Genomic DNA, 21,745 nt, shown 5'->3' with positions numbered 1-21,745 from the left:
GTTCTCTGTGCTGTTCTTTCTAATAATGGAATACAAAGTAGTGATCTGTCTCGTAAGTACAACTTTAAGGTTTCTCAGCACAAGGATTAGCACAGTGCAGCACACACTACAAATTTCATTTGGGAATTTAAGACTATCTACAAGAAACCAGAAGAAACTAGACAAAGGTGGAGAAGGAGGATTCAAAATTAAGAGAAAGTGTTAAAATACAGGTCTGGCAGTGAACCTGAAGGGACTGCAGACAGAAGAGCAAAAAGGAAAGGATTCTGAATAGCTGGAGCTTAATCAAACAGGACTAGAAAAGCTGTTATGAAAGGAGAAAATCACATGGGATTTCCAGGGTCGTAGGGCAGTCAACAGAGTATGAGAGAAAGGTTGGAACTTATTTAATGGGTAAGAAGCTGGCAAAGGATATAGCAGCCAATGTTACAGAGGTCAGTTGTCTTGAGACAAAGTGATTTCTGTTTTTACCGCCTCCTACTGCATAAACATTAGCCAAGCTTGAAATAGAGCATGCTGTAGCAGCAGTCTCAAATTAACTAATTAAACATCTTTAATGGAAAAAAGGTTTGGCTTTTAAGATTAAATTGTTTAAACTTCTCCCACAAAACTGGAGGGAGAAATACTACCCTAACCTTGCAACAGCTTCTAAATAATCAAGGTCAGCTAGATTATCTAAACCATGGACTTGATTCTACAAACCCTTCCTTATTCACATTTGTCCTTCCAATTCATCTGAGCAATTACTCTTGAGTAAGGACTATTTATGCAAGTAGGCTTTCAGAGTAAGGTCTGACCTGGGCTACACTTGCAGTTAAGCCATGACTCGCAATGGGTCAGTTGCTTCTTAAGACAATTTCATAGAATCATAGAATATTAGGGTTGGAAGGGACCTCAGGAGGCTATCAAGTCCAACCTCCTGCTCAATACCCTGTTAAAATGAGAACAATGTAATTGAAATTCAGAATTGTGGAAATGTTGGTCTCTACCTAGTATTAAAGTCTGAGTCTAGGCTTCCATTTCTATTCTCATCTAACTTCTGATAGCTGTTGTGATGGTTCTCAGAATACCCAGGACTGTGAGTCATCTTGTCACTCCCTGCCTTCAGTGAGAGGGGAGTCTTTCTTGTGGTAGTTGGGTGTCAGTTTATGAGAGACTGCTAGCACTCTGATCACTAAGATGTGTCCTGGATGAAAGCTGGAGGTATGTAGGTAAGAATAGTGACCGTCCCTTATATGTACTGTAGAGTCCAGGAAGTGGATCTCTTGTGTGGACTGGTTCAGGCTGAGGTAGATGGTGGGGTGGAAATTTTTGAAATCCATGTGGAATTCTTCAAGGGCCTCTTTCCCATGGGTCCATGTGATGAAGATGTCATCAGTGTAGCACAAGTAGAGGAGGGGCGCTAGGGGACGAGAGTTGAGGAAGCATTGTTCTAAGTCAGCCATAAAAATGTTGTCATAGTGTGGGGTCATGTGGGTAACCACAGCAGTGCCGCTGACTTGAGAATATAAGTTGTCCCCAGATCTGAAATGGTTGTGGGTGAGGACAAAGTTACAAAGCTCAGCCACCAGGTGTGCTGTGGGTTCATCAGGGATACTGTTCCTGACAGTTTGTAGTCCATCTTCATGTGCAGTATTGGTGTAAAGAGCTTCTACATCCATTGTGGCCAGGATGGTGTTTTCAGGAAGATCACCAATGCACCGTAGTTTCCTCAGGAAGTCAGTGATGTCTCAAAGATAGCTAGGAGTGCTGGTAGCGTAGGGTCTGGGAGAGATTCCAAATAGCCAGATAATCCTGCTGTAAGAGTGCCAATGCCTGAGATGATAGGGCAGTGGTTCGCAAACATTTGTACTGGTGACCCCTTTCACACAGCAAGCCTCTGAGTGTGGCCACCCCTTATAAATTAAAAACATTTTAATATATTTAACTCCATTATATGCTGGAGGCAAAGTGGGGTTTGGGGTGGAGGTTGACAGCTTGTGACCCCCCATGTAATAACCTCACAATCCCCTGAGGGGTCCCGACCCCCCATTTGAGAACCCCTGGGACAGGGCGTCCAGGATTTTCAGGTTTATGGATCTTGGGTAGCAGATAGAATACTCCTGGTCGGAGATTTAGGGGTGTGTCTGTGTAGATTTGTTCCCATGCTGTAGCAGGGAGTTTCCTGAGCAGATGGTGTAGTTTCTTTTGGTACTCCTCAGTGGGATCGGAGGATAGTGGCCTGTAGAATGTGGTGTTGGAGAGTTGCCTGGTTGCCTCCTGTTAGTAATCCGACCTGTTCATGATGATTTCAGCACCTCCTTTGATTATAATGGCAGAGTTGTTTCTGAGGCTGTGGATGGCACTGTGTTCTGTATGGCTGAGGTTATGGGGCAAGTGATGCTGTTTTTTCACAATTTCAGCCTGTGCATGTCTGTGGAAGTACTCTATGTAGAAGTCCAGTCTATCATTTTGACTGTCAGAATTCTTCTTCTTGTAGTGTTGGTAGGAGGGTTCCTGTAGGTCAGGGCTCTGTTCAGTGGTGTGTTGAAAATATTTCTTGAGTAGGAGATGGCAAAAGTAGGCTTCCAGATCACTGCAGAACTGTATCAGGTGCGTGAGCGTGGTGGGGCAGGGAGTCTCCGAGATAGGACAGACTCTTCTGCCGGGCTAAGTGTGTGGTTGGATAAATTAACGATATTGTTGGGTGAGTTAAGGGTACCACTGTTGTAGCCCCGTGTGTCATGTAGGCGTTTAGATAGTTCACTACCTTTTTTCCTCTGTAGAAAAGTAAAGTGTGCATTGTAAATGGCTTGTCTTGCTTTTGTAAAGTCCAGCCACATGGAAGTTTGGTTTTGTATTAGTTTCTCCAGTTTTGAGAGCTCATTCTCTCACAGCACCCTGCCCTTGAGGCCAGGTGAGGAGGCATGGGATATAGGCGGGGCAGACATAATGGGGCACATGGGGCTGCTGAGAGATCACAAACTGGGGTTTTAGAAGGATTAGTTGTGGGAACAGACTGGGGCGGAGGCACAGGAGCTAGTAGGATGACAGTATTGAGCCGGGGGCTGAATGGGAATGTGAATGCAGGGACACATGGGAATAGAGGCAGACATGCCTGACTGAATGGGAGAAGCTAGGGGTCAGTCAGAGCCTGCATGGAGGAGACTCCCCAATTCCCTAACAATCCCCCCTAACCTGTTCCATATTTCTCCCACTCACACCCAACAACTCTCCAGGTCCACTTCCAGGCTCCTTCCCAGCAATTACTTCTCTCTCCCTCAGCTCCTCCATTATCCCTGACTACTCCAAGCCTTTGCACTAGTTCTAAGGGGTGCAGGAAATACATTTGTATATTGTAGCCAAAATGAATTATTACTCAAAGTTCTGTATTAATATACCTAATAAGGAATCTATTTGTCAAAAAACATTTCCTGAATCATTTTTTGTTGTCTGTATTGTTACAGACTTACTTGCTTACAGAAATTTTAAAACAAATTACCAAAATGATTGAAACTCGCATGATTATATTGTGTTATTTTGACAAATAAAATATGCAAATTTTACAGAATTTGAAAATATTGTGCCCAGAATTTTTAACTTTTTGGTGCAGAATTTCCTCCAGGGGTACTTCTGGGAGAATGGACCAAAGGGGAAGTTTACTTCTAATTTGTATGTTGCTGCACAAGGCTGTACTGGTGAACTGGTAGAGGAGACCCAATCAAGAACACACTGGTGCTTATAAACTTGGAAGTGTCCAGCCTGTCTGCAGTGGTCCAAAAGGACAGAGAAGGGCATCTGTGACAAAGCTCCTGGCACCAACAGCCTTTCAGCCACTCAAGCTCTCTTTTCTGGGATATGCCAGCCCTAGCTTCACCATTGAATTGTTTCCTGTGGCATCAAGTCCCTGAAACTGACTATTCACAGAAATTCCAGATCCTCTACACCTAAAGGTGCAGTGTAACCCCGTTTTACCTGAAACTATCTGTAAACCACACAGCACTTACAATCAAACAAAAGTAGGTTTATTTAAGAACGAATAAAGATTTAAATTCAAACAAGGAAGAATGCTGGAAGCAAAAGGTTACAATACAACAAAAAATAATCAAATGTGAACCTGTGGGTATACTTACCAGTAGTTGCCTATTGTATTTAATACAGATTTTCCTCACCACCCCACCTGCCCTAAGTTCCGTATTTTCTCAATAACCAGGATCCCAAATTTTCATGAAAGTACTCTTGCTCCTCAAGTGGTTTCCCCAGTGAATGAATAGTGCCTTTTCCTACACTTTGTTTTACTGAAAAAAGTATTTTGTTTCCATTCACAGCCAGGGCAAAACTCAGTCTATTGTAATGTTCCCTTTTTTTCCCTCTAAGAGGTTTTGATTGTTTGGTGATACCTCTGATGATTTTCCACTGAGTTTTGGGAGGAAGGCTGGTCAACTGAGCCTTGTATAACATCACTGGCTGATTAGGAAGGGGTGATGTCTCTCTCTTGTGTAGATGGGCCATCCCTGATGCTCATTACCTCTTGGTGATTAATTTCTACTCCAAACCCATGCATCATACTTTCAATATAAATGCATTGTTCCTTAAATATTACCCCTACATACATCTTGCAATGATTCTGAGTCTTGAAAAGTTAGGAGGTTTCTGAAGATATCTCACATGATATCCCTTATGGATAAATATCCTGCAAAATATGTTTGGTTTAAATAATTTGTCAGGTCTGAGGTGAGGATTGTTTACAAAGAACAAGAGGACCCTTTGCCAAGGGATCTTTGTGTTACAGCAGTAACAAATTTGATTGCAAACTGGGATGTTTAAAATAGGGTATGAAAAATATTTTTCTGAGAGAGGTGAATAATTAAAATGTAAAAAAAAAAATTCCTACTCTCATGATTTTGCTTGGTCCACACATTATCAGTAATAGTAGATTTTTCTAGATGTCAGTGCCACACATTTTTTTTTCTTTTACATATTCAGCATATGGTGATTTGCATATTTTGGTGATTTTTTGGGGCAGGAGTGGGAGAAGTTTTACAAATTTTTATTCTTATGGACTTGACTCAGAGTGTAGGAAGACAGTAGGCCAGTTTCATTATCTTGGAAAATAATCTCCTTCTTTATTTGCTACAGATATTTTACTCTGGTTATTGTACTATTACAGAGTGTATACTGCTTTCTCTGGTATACTTTTGCAATGAAATCATTATAATGGACTGGTTCAGTTAAAAATCATTATGAAGACCACGTTCCACACTTTTGAGTGTAAGATACTTGGCAGCTGAACTCAGCAACTTGTCAAGCACAGCTACTAGATATAAAAGGAGATGGAAATAAGGAAGATGAGTAGAGACTCAGCAATGGGTGAATGTTGTGCCCATAGTTGGACTCCAAAAAGGAAGAGGTTCTTCTATATTAATAATAAAAAAAAATTGGTAGCAGGAAGGATGCTTATCTGAACGTGTGTATGCCTTTTGAAAAGGAAGGCTTTTTTGTTAAACTATTTTATCTCACACAGGGGAGGACTTAAAGCTTCTTTCAGTGGTTTGTTTTGGCCTCTCACACCATGTTGCTGTGATATATGTCTTCTACAGGTAGCAACATATACAGAGTTTACATTCTCCACTAGTATGCAGCTACTTTGGTGGAATGCTGATTGTCAGAGGTTCCTTTTTTCAGGATAGAATGTGAAAAATGATGTCAATTGCAATTATAAAGGGAATAGAGATAAGGAGAATGTTATTTTGGCTGGGTACCTAGAAGAGCATCCTATCTCTTGTGAAAAATGCTCATTATTGTTAATTATCACAGGCTGTTAGGAGTTCAGTTTAATGTTTCATCATATAAATTTGAGTAGTGTGGAACTCTTTACTGTTTAGAAGTGGTAGAACCCACTTTCCTTATAAATACCCATAACAGTATTACTAGCACTATAATGATTATATAGATTGCTAACAGTCATGTTCACTAGAATCTAATGATGTGTACATGACTTCAACTAAGTTAGCATAACAATTAATGTGTAGTAACTGAACAGAACCTGGTGAAAAGTGTAGGATGTGGGATTTACCCATTTTATAGTTATGAAAAAGTCAGACAAAATGGTTTTCTGTAAGGCATCTACTGCTCTTTAATTAGTCTAATACAACATAAATGGAATTAAATAGTTAGCTAGTCTGCCTTTTAAGTGCAATATGGAAATGGAAAGTGCAGCTTTAGGGCAGAGAATTTTTGACAGTAACTCTAAATGCAGCAAATGAGTGTGCAGTAACATCTACTTATTAAAGTATCCTTTTTCAGTCCTTCTGGGGAATTTACAGCAATGCACTACATTCATTGTGTACCTACTTTTTGTAGGTGAAGCTGCAGTGTATTTCAGAGTCCAGCTGAGAGAAGAACATTATAGTGAGAGAGAAGGGAAGCTGGTAGAAGTTAGCCTAAGATGAACTTGAGGAAAAGATGAGTGTGCATGCCCCTCCTTCACCATCTTTGAAGACCCCTGCACTTTCCTCCAGGAGAGTAGTAACTGTGGCACCTCATTCTAGCTTCCCCATCCCATATGGGAGTGCTAGTCATCTCAACTGTGAATAGGACACAAGAACCATCTCTTGTAAAAGTCTTTTTCTCTTATAAGCCTATAGTATAGAGCCAGCATAGCAGTATAACCATAAAACTCAGGGGTGTAAAAAATCCATACTCCTGAGTCATGTAATTATACCAACCTAACCCCCAGTGTAGACAGCGCTATGCTGGTGAGAGAACATCTCCCTTTGACATAGTTACTGCCTCTTGAGGCAGTGGATTAACTACGCCAATGGCAGAAGCTCTCCTGTCAGCACAGGACCATCTTCACTGAAGTGGTAGTGGTTCAGCTGCTCCAGTATAGTGTTTTAAGAGTATACCTACCCTTACTCTTGGTTACAGTATATAGTGGAAACTATCTTATGTGCATGGGGTGTCCTGGCATTCCTTGTGCTGCCTGCTTTGTTCTGTGTCTGACTCTCACAACTCTGTTTCTTATCTATTTCTCTGAATTTTCCTAAGCAATTGGGTGTTGTTTTTCAAATGCAGGCTCCCTGAGGTAAGGGATTCACATCCCAGTTCACATGGCTGGCAGTAAAAGTTTTTAACTCTTTATACTTTTTCTGAATGCACAGGACCCCAACAAGGCAAACAAACCAAATTCCCCATTTATCTATCTCTAAAGTATTGATTTTTGGGCAGGCCTGAAGCTATGATGACCAGATGTCCCGATTTTATAGAGACAGTCCTGATATTTGGGGCTTTGTTTTATATGGGCAGAATTACCCTCCCCCCCTCCAGAATTCACACTTGTTAACTGATCACCCTACCTGGGACAGCAACAGGCTTTATGACTCCTGGATCCAGCTCTTGCTGGGGAGCCATATCCAGGCAGGACAGGGTGGCCACTTGACAAGGCAATTTGGCCTCTTTGGCGCCACGGAAGGGGCGCGCTTGTAAGTAAAAAACCGCTACAACGATAACAGTGGGCGCCCGCACCGCCTAGCGGGCAGGTGAGTCCCGGCCACGACGGAGAAGAAGTACGATGACCGCTACTTCCGTGGGACTTAAATACATACTATGCTAACCGCTAGGCCAACAGTAACCGCAGGCTTCCGAACGCAGCATTTGTAGCTAGCTGTGCAGACAGAGGCCACGCCCTCCTTACGTCTTCCAATGTCCCGCCCAGTAGCCTCCTCTGCCAATCGCCTGGCTTCCTTCAGAGTAGGGGCGGCAACGGCAGGTCAGTCTTCCCTACGGAATTGGTTGCTGGATCTAGAGTGTCACGAGGGGGCGGAGTTCATGTGGATTGGCTATCGGGTGGCGAGAGGTCCGAGCTGATTCGTTGGCAGCGCTCACGGGACGCTGGCGGGGCTGTGACGTCGCGCTGTGGTGGAGAGGCTCGGCTTGTCAGGTAAGTAGGTGCCGCGCGTGGCGCGGTGCGGTGGCCCCGTATCCCGGCAGCGGGGCTTAGGCGGGACAGCGGAGCGGGAAGGGGGCAGGAGAGGTGGCTTCTGTTCCCGCCTGGGCCTCGTCTGCGGGGCTGTGGTGGGCAGGATGGGGGTGGCTAGGCCCAGCTCGCTAAGTTACCTGCAGCCGGGCAGGGGCGGTGGCAGCCGGGTCCCCTGGCCTGCTACGAGCACCCGGTGTCGCTTGTCAGCCCGTGTCCAGTGAGCGACAGCCTGCCCGGCTCCTCCCGTGGCGAGGGTCGCTGTGTGCCCCGCCCTCTCCAGTCTCGTCAGTGTCACCCCCACTCCTGGCCTGAGCGGTGGCTGGAGAGCGCGGGGTGCGGGCGTTACTGCGCGCTGGCCGGAGGTCTGCGCGCGAGGGTGAGGCGTTGCTGGGTGTCAGCCTGTGGAGAGTACTTGGGTATTTGCTTCAGCCCTCCCCTCCTGCCAAGGTGCTTCACTCCACAGCTGCTTCCTCGCCCCCTTTAGTGTTCGGCTCCCTTCCCTCCCCTTTCCGCTTAGCTGCTCTCCTAACAGAGCCCCCCTCCCCCGTTATGGCGCTTATGTGCCATTAGCTGTACCCTCGCTTTGTTCACTCTGCTGGTGTGCGACAACCCTGGTTGTTCAGACTGTACATTCTTCGGAGCAGGTGCTGGATATTTCTCCTGCTTGTGCTGTAAAAATAGAGAACAAGCCTAGCTGCTCCTAACACGCTAAAATTCTGTACCCTGATGAATTCATGTGGGTGAGCACTGCAAAAACCCACCTGCAGCTTACTCTTGATAATTGGCTTAAAACCCAAATTTGCATCAGAAACCTACATGAAGTGTTTTAGAATGTTGTCAGTCTGAGGTTATGTTAAAATAAAATAAATGGCACTGTAGTGAAAGCAAAGGCTGAGAAACTATGTCCTTGTCAGATAGATTAAAAGAATAGCTACTGATAAAGTTAGGCAGACACATTGTTTAGATTAGAATGAAATGTGTTGCAAACTAAAAATCAGTGAATATTTTCAAGCAGAATATTCGTGGAACCTTATTAAGAAACAAAGATGTGTTCTCTAGAAGATTAGTTTTATTATTGGCATAGCGCTATCAATGTACACTGTGCTTTTAAATAATAAGTTAAAGGTTCCTGCCTTGAGCAGTTTAGAATAAACAAGGAGAGAGGTATGGGGAGGCTGAGTTGCAATAATGAATGATCACAGTAACATGCATCTGGTAAATTCCTCCTTTTTGTTCTCTCAGTGTAGTATAACAACTTGAAAATATTGTCTACAGTGAATTTATGGGTGGAGGTTATTGCTGGAAGGCTAACATGAAAGTTCTTCTGCTTCAAAGATCTCCTCAAAGCTCACAAGTTTGTGTGATTGTATAGGGTCAGCAACAGTACTTTCAGAGGTCATCTCTTAAACAGATAAATTAAAAAAAAACCCTAATACCTTTACTTAATCTAAATTAAATATGTAAATAGTATATATAAAATGGCAAACTAAGGATTATTCGATTACAAGATTTTAGATAATTTGTATACAGAATTGTTTTCTGTTTCTTGTATTAAAAGTCATAGTCTCCAAAACTCTGGTCTCATATAGGATTGAATCTATCTCTTTTATTTGTATTATGGTAGTACCTGGAGACTGCAGTCAGTATTGTGGATCCTATTATGAAAAGATGCTGGACAAAGTTAGGTACTCAGGGTTCCTGTCATGAAGAATTTACAGTCTTAAAGTAAAAAGTGGATGTAACAATTAGAAGAGAAGGGGGAGGGAGGATGTGTTAAATATGGGAAGGAGGATTTAGATCTGTGATTCTCAACCTCTCCCATAAGATTGACCCAGTGTTATAACAGGAAGTTCTCTTCTCCCACAGATTTCAGGACCCATGATCCCATTTAAATAAGGGAAGTGGTTGTAACTCCGTAAAACAAGGATGGGGAAGGAAGGAAGGGTAGGTGGAAGGCAATGACAGGCCCTATGTTGAGAATTCTATGATTTACTTGTTCCAATGCAAATTCTGTCCCTGGTTTGTTTATATATAGCTTCTCCTACTGGAATATCATATTGAATATTGGACATTGGTTCAATGCTGTGAGTGTACAACTTTATTTTCTTCAAGCCTCTACTCTGTTTGTTCTGTTTCTCATCTATTTCTGATGTGATATGATATGTATGGTAAGGTCCAAGCTTAAAGTGGAGTGATCGTTTACTGTATACTGATGACTTAATGTTTAACGTCAGAATAAATGAATTTTAATGAGAGATTAGAAAAAAAAAGGTAGCTGATAAAAAAAAAAGTGAGATTTCTGTGAGAGATGTAGAAAGTAAAGTGTAGGTAAGGGTGGAATTTTTAGAAGCTCAGACTTTATGCAAAAGGGACGAGAGAGCTAACTTACTAAACTGGACTAGAAGTGGGTAATATAGCACCTACTGAATTCATACTAATTTCAAAATGTACTCCTGTACTTTTCATGGACTTCTTTAATTTAGCATATTATTTTGTATCATGAGGAGGAAGGGTGTCTTGCTAGTGGGAGGTGGGTTGGCACAGGATTCTTGCCTTGGGCAAGTCTAGATTGATCCTGTTTTCCCCCTGTGCTGAATCTCATGTTACTCTCCACATTGCCTTTTCCACTTACCGTCAGTCACTGACCTGGTGTTTGAACTGTTGGAGTAAAGTATGTTGCCCAGTCATGCTGGGGGCACGGAAAAACTGGTCTAAAGCCCAGACAGAGCTGCTTCGTTACAGGAAGGTAGTCTAGCTGCATGAGGTAATCTGCTTACAGGGAGAAGTCTGCTAGTGTGTGGGAGTGGGCTTAGAGAAGGGAAAGGGGGGTTTCTTTTGCTGATGGGCAGGTTGTGGGTGGAAGAAGAGGGAGAAAGTTTATGCAGTGTACTTCCCTTTGGAGCAAATATTTGTTCTTCCTATTAAATGTTAAATTTTACTTTAAAGCCTTTTTTTATTACTCAACACTGAACACTAACTTAATTATAAATTCTTCTGAATTACTTACTTATATTGTACTTAGAGTATTCTTAAAAATGGAGGAGAGAATTAATACAAATAAAGCGTTCACTGTTTCAAATCACAATAGAAAGCTCTCCGTTCATCAAAAATGTGTATATGGAATACATCTTTAAACAGTGAGAGAACTTAAAATAATTTATATTTAAATGAACATAGTTTCTAAGGTACAGATTTTTATTATCACAATGCACTGTTGCAAATTACTTTGTTTTTGAAGACTAAATATTCATGAAAATATAAAATTATTTTGTTTTTAATTTTGGTTTAGAAATTTCTTTGAGGTGAATATTAATATCCATGCAACATTTGCCTCAACGTATAAACTTGTTAGTAAACGCTTACAAAAATTAACTGTAACACTTCATTTTGGCTCAAGATAAATTCATTTTTTAAACGTAGTTCCATACTAGAGCCACAGCACACAGTTTATAGAAAGCATTTTGAAGAAGAGAGCTTTTAGGACCATCATTGCTATTCTAATTTGCTGTCAACACTGAAGCTTAAAAGAATGAAATGGAAAAACTAGGCTCTTTGATATCTTGTGTTGTCCTCTCCTGCAGGGTATTTCCTTTCTATCAGACCAAATATTAGAAGGCAGAGCAGCCGGTTTGATTTAAGAGTTTTGTGCTGGTTTAGAGACTCAGGCTACGTCTTCACTACCTGCCGTATCGGCGGGTAGCAATCGATTTCTCGGGGATCGATATATCGTATCTCATCTAGATGCGATATATCGATCCCCGAACGCGCTCCTGTCGACTCTGGAACTCCACCAACGCGAATGGCGGTAGCGGAGTCGACGGGGAGCCGCGGATGTCGATCCCGTGCCATAAGGATGGTAGGTAATTCGATCTAAGATACTTTGACTTCAGCTATGTTATTCATGTAGCTGAGGTTGCGTATCTTAAATCGATCCCCTCCCCTAGTGTAGACCAGCCCTGGGTTAATGTCTCTTTCACCTGGAAAGAAGTAATCTGAAACACCTGACCAGAGGACCAATCAGGAAACAAGACTTTTTCAAATCTGGGTGGAGGGAACTTTGTGTGTGAGTCCTTTGTTCTTTGGTCTTCTGCCTGTCTCTCTCTCGGCTATGGGAGGATTTCTGTTTCCTGCTTTCTTATCTTCTGTTTCCAAGTTGTAAGTACAAATATAGTAAGGCAGGAAGGTTTCTATTTTTTTTCTTTTGTATTTACATGGTATAGTGGCTGGAATGTGTTAAATTGTATTCTTTTGAATAAGGCTGTTTATTCATATTTCTTTTAAGCAATTGACCCTGTATTTGTCACCTTAATACAGGGAGACCATTTTTTATGTATTTTTCTTTCTTTTTACATAAAGCTTTCTTTTTAAGACCTGTTGGAGTTTTTTCTTTAGTGGGGAACTCCAGGGAATTGAGTCTGTGCTCACCAGGGAATTGGTGGGAGGAAGAAGTCGGGGAAATCTGGGTGTGTTAGATTTACTAGCCTGACTTTGCATTCCCTCTGGGTGAGGGGGGAAGAGAGATTAGCTCTCGGTACTTCTGTTTTCCAAGGCTGGAAACGGGGAGGGTGGAATCCCTCTGTTTAGATTCACGGAGCTTGCTTCTGTGTGACTCTCCAGGAACACCTGGAGGGGGGAAGGGAAAAGGTTTATTTCCCTTTGTTGTGAGACTCAAGGGATTTGGGTCTTGGGGTCCCCAGGGAAGGTTTTTGGGGGGACCAGAGTGCCCCAAAACGCTCTAATTTTTTGGGTGGTGGCAGCTTTACCAGGTCCAAGCTGGTAACTAAGCTTGGAGGTTTTCATGCTAACCCCCATATTTTGGACGCTAAGGTTCAAATCTGGGACTAGGTTATGACATGAGTGGCAGCGTTTGTGGGAAAGATAGAATAGAAGCCAGTAGGAATATTATATTTTTCTTTTCTCTGCTAGGGGCTTTTAAGCAGAGAAGAACGGTTTGCTTTTAAAAGGAACCAGAGAGAATTTTTTCTTCTGCTCTCTCTGGCAGTTTTTGGCTTGCATATTAAGCAAGGAACCATTAAGGGACTATTACGGGTCTTTTGTCACAAAATAGCACTCCCATTAGGAGTCAAATACCAGCACTATACACATGCAAATAAAGTGGTTTTTCTGGTTTACTTTACATTGAAAAGATTAGCTAGAGGAAGAAAGGGAAAAAGGTACTGTTGCTAGGCAGACCCCAGGAGGCAACAGAGCCTGCAGTTCAGACAAACACCGGAGGGCACCCCAACACAAGAAAACAGGAACCATACCTAACAAGACAAAAATGAAGGCCGAAGGACAAATCAAAGATGCCGAGCACAGGCGAGAGATGGAAAAAAAAATACAGGAACTAGAAATAAAACAAAAAGAGATGGAGCTGAAAGAAAGAGAAGAACAGATCAAAAATGCAGCCCACCTCCGAAAACTACAAGAAGAAGAGGTGGCCTACAAAAGAGAACAAGCAGCCAGAGAGGTGGCCTACCAAAGAGAGCAAGAAGCCAAAGATGCAGACCACCAAAAACAGCTGGAAATAAAAGAGAGAGAGTGGGAACTCCAGAGGGAAGCCCACCTACAGGCCATGGAATTAGAAAAGGCTAAGCAAAACACAGCCAACCCTAACAACCCTGCGCCAATGATTGTTCCACAGCACAGGAAATTTCCCACCTACAAGGCAGGTGATGACACCGAGGCCTTCTTGGAAAATTTTGAAAGAGCCTGTCTTGGGTACCCCATCTCTGAAGACCAGTACATGGTAGAATTGAGGCCGCAGCTCAGTGGACCTTTAGCAGAGGTGGCAGCTGAAATGCCTAAGGAGAACATGAACGACTATAAACTTTTTCAAACCAAGGCCAGATACAGAATGGGGATAATCCCGGATCATGCCCGTCGGCGTTTCAGAACCCAAAAGTGGAAACCAGATGTGTCATTTCCCAAACACGCCTACTACATTGGGAAAAAGCTGGTAGCAATCGATTTCTCGGGGATCGATATATCGCATCTCATCTAGACGCGATATATCAATCCCCGAACGCGCTCCTGTCGACTCTGGAACTCCACCAACGTGAATGGTGGTAGCGGAGTCGACAGGGAGCCGTGGACGTCGATCCCGTGCCATAAGGATGGTAGGTAATTTGATCTAAGATACTTTGACTTCAGCTATCTTATTCACGTAGCTGAGGTTGCGTATCTTACATTGATCCCCTCCCCTAGTGTAGACCAGCCCTCATTCAGATGGGCTGCCTGCCTATAGTCAACCATGCAACTTGGAGGCATGGGGGAGCTTTCAACTCCTTTGTGCTTTTCTCATTATCTGTGCTGTTTTGCTTCTTGTTCTGTTTCCGTTTCTAAATTTGTTCTTAAGGACTGCTCTAGATCAGTGGTTCTCAAACTTGAACTGCTGGCCCCTTTCGTGTAGCAAGCCTCTGAGTGCAACCCCCTCTTATAAATTAAAAACACTTTTTAATATATTTTAACATCATTATTAATCCTGAAGGCAAAGTGGGGTTTGGGGTGGAGGCTGACGGCTTGCAACCCCTCATGTAATAACCTTGCACACACCAGAGAGGTCTTGACCTCCAGTTTGAAAACCCTTGCTCTAGATTGCACCACTTGCCAATAGCCAAGGAGCTGTTACAGTAGATTTTGGACACCAGGGCGCAAGAAAATGCTGGCCATGCCCCTTAGGCAAGCTCCAGAGATGGTTGTGGTAGTAGGACCTACTGTGCTGTTAGTGGATTTCCTTTCACTGGACTGAGGCACCTATGCTACTTGCAATGGCTTCATTGCCACTTCATGCTCACAGTGCTCCCCTAATGCAATGTGAAATCAGCTCCAGATACTGGAGTACTAATTACAAACTCAAAGATTTTTCTTATACTTAGGTCTTCAGTTTGTTACATCATGTAATAAAATTTCCTTTGACAATGCTACTATTGAGTAAATAATTTTAATAATTTATAAGCAGTTAGAAATGTATCTATATCTTGAAGTCCAAAAATGTAAAAAAACAATGTTTTATGTAATAACTGCCCTGCCTCTGTCTGATTAATTCTAAGGGAGACTTCATACAAGCAAAATGCATAAATATGATTTTTCAATATATATTCAAGAAAATATTTTAAGGTGCTTCAAGTCTGACATAGAGTAGTGAAAGTAAAAGCATTTTCCGAGATAAACATGCACTTCCCCCTGCTTAATTTGATTATGATCAAATGGAACTGAATAAGATATTTGTTAATCAACGGATTTGATAGTCATATGTCATATCTAATACATTTTACTTCAGATGGATTTTTCTGGATTGCACATGGTTTGAATTATTAATTATTTTGCCATTGCAGGACCAAATTCTGCTGTTGGATGTTTCTATAGAGAAATTGGGCTCTGTATTCTTTATTTCTAGTGATGCCTGATCTAGAAAGATCCCAGTTTATATCTGACTATTTGCGGAACTGGCAGTTATGAGAAAGAACTTTTTAAAAAAGTTCTCGATGAATCATGTAAAGTGAATCTTGAAGTTAGAGACTAGATCTGGAATCCTACTGCCATTTCTACCGAAGCACTTTTCAGAAGTGAATTCCATTTGGAAAATCTTCCCGTATTTGGAAGTTTTACCATTGACTTCAGTGGCTAATGGAAGCTGAGTTAGGCCGGTGCAGAGTGCTCATTTAAATCATTCTACCCTTTCTTTCTGGGCTTTGGAAGTTTTCTTTTAAAGGTATGAAAATAGAATATCTCAGTAGTAAGGGGTAATAATTCTTATATGGCATAAACTAATTCTAAAAATATTTTCCTATAAGACCCTTGCAGTAATGAGTATTTATTTTGCATGTTGGTCTAATCCAGTGATACTCAGACCTCAGTGCTTCAGGAGCCAGATTAGTGATCAACATTACCCAAAGGAGCCACAGTAGTGTGAATTCATTGTTTCATGTACTCTTTCTCTCTATATAATTATTCTCACAGAAAAAAGACTGACCAAGTATTCTACAATTAGCTAATAACATAGGAATAGCATCCTGATTAGTTAGTAATTTAGATTAGTTAATTAAATCACAGTGTTTGAATGTTACACGTCACAAAGAACTGTGGGAGACACATTAAACTCAGTCTTAAGTATCACTGGTCTAATCTCAATATCGTATATGAATGTCGTTCAGTATACATCAAACTACTTAAATGTTCAGCATTATTTTAAAATCTAAATTGCTTACCTACACTCTTAAAATCATATGCCCCCTCTGTTCTCTGACTCTCTCTTCCCTGCACTCTCTTCACCCACTCCAAATTCCTGTTTGCTTTGTGCAAGTTAACTTTTCCTGTTTGTCTTGGGCAAGCAGACTTTCTCAAGCCTAGGTTGTAGAATTTCCTTATGCTGATGTCACAATTACTTTTTGGGATAGAGTGAAATTCAGATTATATTCTCTCTCGTGCCTTTCTGGCTTCAATGTATTGTATTGTGAGGGCAGGCCAGTTTAGGCTGTGTATCATCTTGATTTATAAGCAATATTTCATTGGATAATCCAGAACAAATGTGATTTATTTATAGACCATGACAAAGAAGCAAAGCATGTATATGCAATTTCATACAAGATAAACCTATATTAAAGGAATGTTAAGTTTTTACTATGAAGCACTCTTCAGAAAATAAAAGCTCTCTGTAGCTTTTACTTCTTGAGTATTATGTTTTTTACTTTGTAGCCACATACTTTATTTTATAACCATAGGACAATCTGTTTGTCAGATTGTTTGCAGACTATGAGGCAAGCCCATATAGTGAATTGATCTGTGGCCTCTCTTAATGCAGTTGTATGTTCAGTGAAGCTGGTAGCTGTAACAGCCTCTCTTCAATCATTGCAAAAAACATATGGTGTGTTTAATGAATATAGTAGGTCTCTTGGAATAGGATGAGTGGTGTTATGGATCACCCCAAAGAAGCTCAGTGTTCTGTTTTTGCCTCATCTTCAGACTTAGTTTCTCTGTGCCTTAGCTTTATATAAGTGAAGTGGGGATAATGCAAATTCCCACTCTCACCAGGATGTCACAGTGGGATTCTGCCCTTCTCTAGGAACCGGCAGAATCCCACTGAAGATCACCTGAGCCTCGATTTCCTTAAGCGTCTTCCCCAGTCTGGCATAGTCTCCCTTGATACGTTCCAGCGAGAATTTAGCCGTATCATTCGTTCCCACATGAAGGACAATCAACGGATTCTTTCCTGCTCCCATTAGGATCCTTTTCAGCCTCAGGTCCACATCCCATATCTTAGCACCCGGCAGACAGCACACCCTTCTGTTCTCTGGATCAGGTCTAGTTACAGGCCTGTCTATCTTTCTCAGTAAGGAGTCCCCAATCACGTAGACCTGCCTTTTCCTGGTGACAGTGTGATTCTCCGGTCTATCCCCTGCACCCACTGGCTGCAAGTCCTCTCAATTCCTATTCACCCTTGCAATCCTCTTGGGGCTCATATTTGGTGTTGTTTCCATTGACTGCTCCCCTCTTCCTGTAGGACTAGCAGCTCTTCTCTTTTTCCTTGCCCTCTCTCCTTCAGCGACCAATTGCTGTGCCCCTTCTTCATTTTCCAACTCTGCAAACCTGTTCCTGAGTTCTATTTCTCCTTCACTGGGCCGTCTTTCCCTCTGCCTGGTTCTCTTAGTCACATGCTTCCATCGTCCACTTTGCTTACCCAGCAGTCTCTCCTCAGAATTCTTTGGTCCTGCTTCCGTCTGCGAGTCTGAGCTTATCCTTTCAGCCTCCTCATGTCTTTGCTCCATCATCTGCTCGAACCCCCTTCTAAACTCGACCAGAGTTTCCACCTGCATCTCCAGTCCTTGGATCTTTTCTTCCATCAGTTCTGTCAGGTGGCACTTCATGCAGACAAAACTCTTTTCAGGTATCCCCCTCCATGTACATGCCGCAGCTTCCACATCCAGTCATCCTCATTGTGTCTTTCACGGCTGCCTCTGTATCGGTCATAGCCTTGCCACCTAAAACCTGTTAGTCCAAGAAACACAAAACAAAACAAACCCCCAACAGGCACCAGAACACTGGCAGACCACCACCCACTCCCTTAACTAGCCTGTCAGTTCCTCTGCCTAGGTCTCTTAGTCTCCCCCGCAACCTCCCCCTGTGAACTCCCTCTGAAACTCCCCTGTTTACAGCTCTGTTTGCTGGCTGCTGTGCTGCTGCAGCTGTCTATGCTGCTGCCTGGCTGGCTGGCTGGCTACTTTTATAGGACCCCCTAAGCAGGTAAGCCCCACCCCCTAATCAGGGCTCAGCTTCTCTCCCAGCACTCTGCCCCTAGCAGCCTCCACACATACAAACTGCTCCTCCAAGAGAACTCCCTCTGAAACTCCCCTGTTTATAGTCACCCAAGCGTTCTGAAGGAACTTGTATATGAAGTTGCAGTACTACTAACTGATATGTAACCCATCACTTATCAACCTCTGCACCACATCACTGGAGGATAGCTAATGTAATGCTGACTTTTAAAAAGGCTCCAGAGGCAATTCTGGCTTATATGACAGAGGTGTATAAAATCTTGAGTGGTGTGGAGAAAGTAAATAAGGAAGTGTTGCTTACCCCTTCACATAACACAAGAGCCAGGGATCACCCACTGTTGGAAGACAGGATACTGGGCTAGATAGTCTCACCCACTATGGCCGTTCTCAACATTTTTAAGTTAAAACTAATTATAAAAATGACATTTTTCTATGCTTCAGCATACATATCAATGCTTGTAGTGTTGCTAACCTTAACATTTAAACAGTTATTCAGACTGCATATTCTATAGGATGCTTCTTGCCTCACTTTGACTCTGTAGTTGCTGTATGCTGTGTAGGTCTCTAATTCCTTTTTCAGTGCTCCTTTGGCACACTGAAGGCAGAATCCAACCTTTCTAATTTCAAACTGCCTTCCAATAGTTGAACCTGTCACTAACCAGTTTATGCAAATAAAGGTGCATTAGACTTATTTTTCAGTGTATGCCAGGAAGTCTTCATAGTTGCCATGGGAACGTCTTAAGGTTATGGTGATCAGCTTTACATTATACAGGAGGTCATCATAGATGGCCATAATATTACTTTCTGGCCTTGAAATTTTTAATCTAACCACTAAAATAATATTTTTTGTGGATTAATTGTATTTTTTGTAATCACAAAACTGAGGGGATTGCTGTACTGGCCTGATCCATGGAGTAAAAAATGCCCGTGTCAAATTTTATGATTATTTTCTTTGTGGAGGGGCAGAAGGGGGAGGAGAATATATCATGATGTATAGCAGAAGGATTCTACCTTGCATTATTTAATATACCAAAAAGCTATGTAAAAAGAACATTAAGGTTTGCCTTAATATGGCCCCCTTTGCTTATGAATTATGATAGTATGTGATCCTGTAATTAAATACTGTTTTTTCCTCTAGAACCACTGCTTCAGTCTGTGCATAGGTTGGAAATTTAATATTTTGTTCTTATTGTTAAAAAGTGGTGTATGACTTTTTTTCCCCTGCACACTGTTCAAACCCTTGTCTGGATACAGAACTGTTAATTTTCTTATGGGCTTTTCCATGATTCTCGTTGTACTATCTGATTGCTTGAAAACATTTATTTATTTTAACACACCTGTGAAGAGAGGGTAGTATCCACATTTTACTGATGGGAAATTGAGGCAAGAATAGATTCAGGTAAAAATGGGCACCATTTTTGAATTCCCATTTTGAGATGCCCAAGACTAGAATTCTCAGAATGTTTAGCATTACGTAGCATTTTGTATGTAAGTGTTCAGCTCATCTGCAAATCAGACTCCAGAGGGAACACACAACTAGTGACAGCCTGTGAAAATTTCGGTGTAAATGACTTACCCAACATCACATAGGAATTCTATGGCAGAGGTGTAGAATCCACTTCTCCAGGGTAACATTAAACTGTCTTGTTCACTACACACCTTGTAACTTCTGAAACAAATAAGCAGGGCCCTACCAAATTCACGGCCACAAAAAACGTATCACAGACCATGAAATTTGGTCTCTTGTGTACTTGTACCCTGTACTATACAGATTTCACGAGGATGACCAACATTTCTCAAATTGGGGGTCCTGACCTAAAAGGGAGTTGTAGACAGTCACAGGTTATTTTAGGGGAGTTGTGGTATTGCCACCCTTTCTCTCTGTCTGGGCGGCCAGAGAACGGTGGCTGTTGACTGGGCGGCCAGCTCTGAAGGCAGCGCCCTGCCAGCAGCAGTGCAGAAGTAATGGTGGCAATACCATACCGTGCCACTCTTACTCCTGCACTGCTGCCTTCAGTGCTGGACGGCTGGAGAGTGGCAGCTGCTTGCTGAGGGCCCAGCTCTGCAGGCAGCAGTGCAGAAGTAAAGGTGGCAATATCATAACATGCCATCCTTGTGTGCTGCTGCTGGTGGTGGCTCTGCCTTTAGAGCTGGGCTCCCGGCCAGCAGTTGCCGCTCTCCAGCTGCCAGGAGCAGCACAGAAGTAAGGATAGTAGTGCTGCAACATCCCCTACAATTTGTGATTTTTCTCCCCCCACCCCCAACTCCTTTTTGAGTTAGGACCCTTACAGTTACAACACTGTGAAATTTCAGACTTAAATAGCTGAAATGGTGAAATTTACAATTTTAAAAATCCTATGACTGTGAAATTTACCAAAATGGACTCTGAATTTAGTAGGTCCCTAACTATAGAGTCAGAAATGACTATAATCAAATGAAAAGGACAGTTATTTAAAAAAAAATTCTCTCAACTTTTACAATGAAAGCAAATATAAATAAAAGGTAAATTTGTATTTAATAATGCTAAACTTTAAGTAAGTTTTTTATTAACGAGACAGTCAGTATTTTAAGATTGAATAAAAATGTTTCCATTACAGCATAAAGTCTCCCTTGTCCTGCGTCTTGTGGATGGTGAAATATTAGATTCTGATTAGGAACACTGACCATTGTACATGGGAAGGGTCTTTCTTCAAGATGGATGTGAAGCCACAAAAAGGAAAGTAACAAAGTATCATTGGTGCCCAGCCTATATAACCTGTCCAAGCAAATGCAAATCTAAAGACCCCAGGAGCTACCTCTCCTTTGAAGAAAAGCAGGAATTCTTACTCTGTTCTTCACTTGATCTAGAAAAGGATTCCAAGACAAGAGCAAACAAACAGATCATCAATATTTAACTAAATTCAGGAGATTAAGGATTCCATATTAATTTTTTGTAATGGTGATGCTAATATGGGTTCACTGGTTAAAGATGTTGTTAGTGGAATTCTTCCCGAGAAGTTGCAATGAACAGGAAAGTAAAAAAGGTCCCTGAACAGGGACTTGACAGCAAGAGGACCTTCAGTACAAGCCATCCTGTTGGCCATATGCTTTGCTAGAGCTAGGGAGGGATGCAGACTCCCAATTCATTGGTTGTCCTCTATCATTGCTTATTCCTATGTGTATTGTCCATAGGGCACCAACCACTTCCAGCAGCACCCTTTGCTTCAGCATTGCAACTGTAATTCCAAGCTGCTGTGAAGGGGAGGATGCTGGAGAGAGAATTTACCCTGCAGCAGTGGCTCCTGTCCCACAAAGCTGAGCCTGGCTCCCTACTCCATGTATTGTGACCTGGCATATAGGATCACAGTGCCACTCAGGTTATGAAGTTTTGAAGTTTATTAGTAATGTATAGCTTTTTAGTAAATTGAATTAAATTGAAGGCAAATGGAGTAACATCATATCTAGTGATGGCAGGGTAGGCAGCACAGAAGTAAGGGTAGTAGTACTGCAACATCCCTACAATTTGCGATCC

At 42.1% G+C, this 21,745-nt stretch overlaps 1 protein-coding gene across 10 annotated transcripts in view; it reads left to right on the top strand.

Moving 5' to 3' along the window:
* The first annotated feature begins 7,782 nt into the window (after window positions 1–7,782).
* Window positions 7,783–21,745, top strand: part of FER (FER tyrosine kinase) — a 435,712-nt gene continuing 421,749 nt past the window's right edge. For 2 of the 10 annotated variants that reach the window (XM_030565800.1, XM_030565801.1), the window contains exon 1: window positions 7,789–7,921. The gene's annotated coding sequence lies outside the window, so the exon portion shown is untranslated. Of the gene's footprint in view, window positions 7,922–7,957; window positions 8,337–9,497; window positions 9,905–9,995; window positions 10,045–21,745 lie in introns of those variants that run through there. The other 8 variants (XM_030565792.1, XM_030565797.1, XM_030565798.1 and 5 more) reach the window with 8 other exon arrangements.

This window comes from Gopherus evgoodei, chromosome 6, assembly GCF_007399415.2.
Source record: "Gopherus evgoodei ecotype Sinaloan lineage chromosome 6, rGopEvg1_v1.p, whole genome shotgun sequence".
Taxonomy (NCBI): Eukaryota; Metazoa; Chordata; order Testudines; family Testudinidae; genus Gopherus; species Gopherus evgoodei.
Note: the sequence above shows the minus strand (reverse complement) of the source record. Positions and strands in the feature narration are given on the sequence as shown.